The following is a 5,268-nucleotide window of genomic DNA, read 5'->3' on the forward strand; positions in this document are numbered from 1 at the left end:
TTGAACATCACGAAGAAAAAAGTTGAAGACGCCAAAGGGCTAGGGCCGGAAATATTACCAGAAGTACTTTGGGCCTACCGAACAATGCCGAAGACAAGCACATGAGAGACACCTTACACTTTAGTCTATGGGACTGATGCAGTAATACCGATTGAAGTCGGGGAGCCCAGCCTAAGATACTCCAACGAGAGCTGACCAAGGAACGACGAAAGCAAACGACAGGAGCTTGACGAAGTCAAAGAACGACGAGACATGGCCTACATAAGGATGATCGCCCAAAAATAACAAGCAAAGCGTTATTATAACAAGAAGGCAAAGGTCATACCGCTCAAAGTAAGGGACTACGTGCTTAAAGCATAAACACAAGCAAGCAAAGACTCGCGGGAAGGCAAATTGGGAACAAATTGGGATGGGCCGTACAAAATCATGGCAACAACGAACAAAGGATCATTCCAACTAGAAACAATAAAAGGAAAGCTACTACCAAACAACTGGAATATTACCCACCTCAAGTACTTCAACTTTTAGGAGGTAAAGCATCCCCTAAGTCATACTTTTTTTTCCCTCACTTGAGTTTTGTCCCAATTGGGTATTCTCAAGGAGGTTTTTAACGAGGCGACGAAGGAGACACTTCAAGTTGAAGTACGCAAAAATGGAGGCCCAGGACGGCTAGTTCATCGCCCGACCTCTCAAACTTTCTCCAGGATGACCAATGAAGGGAGTAGATAGATTGGGACTGGAACGCCAACCAACACCTAAAATTTTTTAAATTTCTCCAAGTGTATGAAGAAAACAACAATGCATGAAGTTTATTTCTAGTTTCTCCAAACGTATAACCAAGGCAACAATGCCTAAATTTTACGATGTCGACAAACTCCGTACCTAGAAGCATATCTTTCCAAACATAGGTTATATTCGACCTTGTTCGAACTAACACCTGATGGCCATCGGCCATAGTCAAACATAGGTTATATTCGACCTTGTTCGAACTAATACCTAATGGCCCTCGGCCATAATCAAATATTGGTCATGTTCGACCTTGTTCGAACTAACACCTAATTGCCCTCGGCCATAGTCAAATATAGGTCATGTTTGACCTTGTTCGAACTAACACCTAATGGTCCTCTCTATTCTCGACCTTAACTTATTGTTTTATTTATGGACAGTCCGACACTTCCTAGTTACTTCTCAAGCAGCCGTTGTCTCAACTTAAACCTTGAGCTTTGTATTCGTCGGCTCTGTATTTACCATGATAAGTAATTAATATGGATTGAGAATTGTGTCTCTCATCTCAGGCATAAAAGCACGATCTAGAGTGAGAAGAAAGTGAAACTTCCTAAAATGTCCTTGTAGTCTCCCCGATATAAGTGTGGCCGACGACACACCGATAAGAGAGACTCTACTTGACACGGCTCTATAGACTTTCTAGTACTCGACTTAGAACCTAGTGCTCTGATACCAAGTTTGTCACAGCCCAAATCCAGGTGACCGGTGCTCGGAACACTACCCGACCTGAGTGAACCAACTCATACGATACACCCCAACCATGTGCATAAATAAATAATTTATTGTGGAGCCATTAGAAAATTTTTACATTTTCAAATCAAATTATGAAATATTTTTCATATCCAAAAACATACATAAAGCATTTCATAAGAATAATGAAATCAAAACAAAAAATATATTATTTCATATATGTTGTGTACAATCCCATCATACCACCTAATATAACTATCTATAGAGCCTCTACTAAAGAATAGATGTAAACACTTAAGACAATTCCTAACTAAAAGAAAATAAGAATAATATGATAGCTACCACGGAATAAAGTGGAGCCTCACCATATACCTCAGGAAGAGAGTCATCCTAGCCTTGTCCATATGTCACGTGTCACACCTCATCCTGAAACATGTAAAGTAAGCAAGGCCCTGGAGAGGGCCCCTGGGGTTGAGTACACCACCATGATATTCAATAAGTGTCATAGACTCTCTCTAACTCAATCTACTGGGACAATTCTTTACAAAATTAATGCAACCAATATTAGATATGAAACGATAATAATTATATCAATTCATACTTTTTATTATTTTAAATAAAAGAGAAGTGAAATATAAACCATAATATAAACTTCTAAAATATCTATATCAATCATATAAAATTACTTCAATTGCATTAAGTCACTGAAATTACTTCCGGCTCCTTAGGCCTAAACATAAGAAAATAACTTTTTATTTTTTCAGTGGGAGTACTATACCATCACCGACACAAGAAATGCAACTAGGTTATGTATATATCAGCAAGTATCATATTCCCTACTTGCTCAGATCGTCTCATCGTGCTGTGCGAATCGACTCAGCCATGTTAATAATAGCACAAAATAGTACCCTCTCTAGGAAGAGCATTCTATCGTAGTCCATACCACAAAGTGGCCATCTACGTCTACACCGGCACGTGTAGTTTTATGATGACGAACATAATATATCTGAAGCCAATTTCGGTGAACACAACTAACTCCCAAAATATTTAATATTCCAAAAATAGATTCATAGCGTAGTAGCCTCAAAGAATCTATTTTATAAAATAATAGCTCATGGCCAAACTAAACAATTTGAACAAAATCAAATACAAATTTTTTTTCATGTTAAAGCCCTTAGTAATTTATTACCCATCTTTTAAAGATACATCAAATGGTATTTATTAATCAAGTTTAAAAATAAATACCTTTCATGAAAACATATCTTTAGCACTCAAATATTTTATATCCTTTTCAATACATAAGTTTAAATAAAACTTATAATATTTGCCTCAAACGACATTTGCCATCAAGTCTTTAAAAATAAGATTTTTATTTTATAAAACAACAAAATTGTTTATATGAAACACAACTCAAACATATGATGACCTCCTTTCCCCTTGTCCCCACAAGTACGGATGCACATTTACAAGCAATCTTATGTATTAACTCAAGCATGATTTTAGAGAAAATACCTCAAGAAGAGTAAGTTTTAATCAACTTACCTTAACTCCAAGTTTCAAAATAATACTACGATCTCCAATTCAATTCAAATGCTCAAAGATATTCAAAAGTCGATATCTACATTTAAAGGCCTCAAGTACACCAAAACTTCTCCAAACATAATTGATATTACTTATTTAGGTCTCATAGTTTGGCTACAAGCCTTCAAGAATCTCAATTCACCCATAAAGTTCACTTTTTTCCTAATCAATCCATTTGTTAGTATTTCATGTGCATTTGAAGTCATTACGGATACTACATTAATTACCCAACGCTGCCAAGTCACTATTCATCACCTTCCTTAAGTAATAAGTATTTCTAAATAATTTAATTCAAGTGAATCCTAGTCGTCACTATCAATTTAGCAGACAAATAATTCAATAGGTTCATTGCATCCATTAATTCCATTTCCAAGGACATTATTCATCTTCTCCATTATTTCTTCAAGAGCATTATTCATGCCATGAACTAGGGTTTCATAATCTAACCTTCCAACCATTACAACTCGTAATAAATATCGTAAGCTTGTATAAACAATCATAATCAATGCGTTAGAGTGATTGAAATTACCTTAGGAAGACCAAATCTTGAAAATTAACTTTGGGGAGTTCTTGACCAACTTGAAGATTTCTAAGAACTTTCAAGATTGAATTATGTTAATATTGGTATTTAGGAGTAGTAATTAACTCAAAAGTAGTCCAAAAACTTACCTTGATTAGTAGACAAAGTTCAAAGCTCAATCTTCAACTTATCCCAAAACCCCAACTTAAAATATCCCCAAAACAAATGAAGCTGCCCGTCACTAGTTTTATGGGGGTTGGTTGTTGTGGCGAGTTGTACCTTACGCATCACAGGTTGTACCTCGTCATTTAAGTTTTTTCCTGTTGGACATCTTTCACTAAAATGCTCATAACTCTTTATATAAATATCCTAATGATGAACGGTTTACTTATTTAAAAACTAGACTCAAAGAGCTATAATTTAGGATCAAGAACTATGGGAAAACATTTTATAGCATACAAGTTATACTCATTCAAAGTCAGGTGATGTGCGACTTTGCACATCTTTTTCACTTATATTTGCAACTTCTTCCAAACTATTTCTTCTCACTTCTAAACATCCTTAATATGTCCCAAAACATGTTGCACATATATTTTAGTGTCCAAATGATGTTCTTCATACTATTAACCCTCATTCTCAACAAATCCATATTGTTAATATACGTTAAACTCCTTAATAACCTTTAAGCACTTCAAAATTTCTTGGGGTGTTACACATTTCATACTTAGAATATTTTTACAAAGGCTTGTAAAGACGCCTACAAAATACACACAAGTTCACAAAAAAAATAAGAAGGAAGAAGAAAAACTATTGGTCGTTGTCAGGCTCATCAATGCCATCGGCCTAACCATCTGGGCCATCTCCATCTGCGCCCTCGCCATCACCACTGCCCTCAAGGTACGCATTTTCATACCGGGCGTCCTCTTTATTCTGATCTACACCGCGTCCCTCTCATCGTTGTCGGCCTCCGGCGTAGCGGAATTATACCCGCAAGTGATTCGAGCTTCACGTGCCTTAACATAAGCATCTTCAAGGGCGGTCCCAGGAATAGATCCCGCCGTATGCAAATCTAGGAACACATCCAACTGAGCCTCAGCGTGAATCTATTCCTCGTACATGCCCCGGGGAACGTTTGGGAAATCTAAAGTATGAGAAGATGACGGTTGCACAAGCATTTGAGCCTTCTCAACTTCTAAGGCAGCCACCTGGTCCTAAAGGAAGGAGTTGTCTTTCTCCAACTCCCCAATCCTCTCATCGTGTTGCTTCTCTTTAAGTCTCGCCATCTCCAAATCAATCTCTCACTCAGAATGGAGAGTCCGGATCACCACCTCGAAGGCCTCCGCTTTCCTCGAAGCCATCGAACAAGCAGACTCCGCCCTCTCCAACTCGTTTTGCTTCCCTGTAATCTCGCCGTGAAGAACCTCCATCTGCAGGTGACACTCCTCCAACTACCTGCGCAGCTCGATCACCTGGGCCTGGAGATCGCCACATTGAGCCTTCACGACCCTAATAACTTCGAGATCTTCCTCTTTATTTCTTAGTGTCCCCTCAAGGACGCTGCACTTTTCGATTACCCTCACTAGCTCTCCATCTTTCTCCTTCAGTTCATCTAGAAAGGCCTACAGATTGCCGCTCTCACCAAACCGCCTACAAATTTCCCGGTGCTTACCACGGTACTCACTGTATTTTTG

This window comes from Nicotiana tabacum, chromosome 4 (genome assembly GCF_000715075.1).
Source record: "Nicotiana tabacum cultivar K326 chromosome 4, ASM71507v2, whole genome shotgun sequence".
In the NCBI taxonomy this organism is placed as follows: domain Eukaryota; kingdom Viridiplantae; phylum Streptophyta; class Magnoliopsida; order Solanales; family Solanaceae; genus Nicotiana; species Nicotiana tabacum.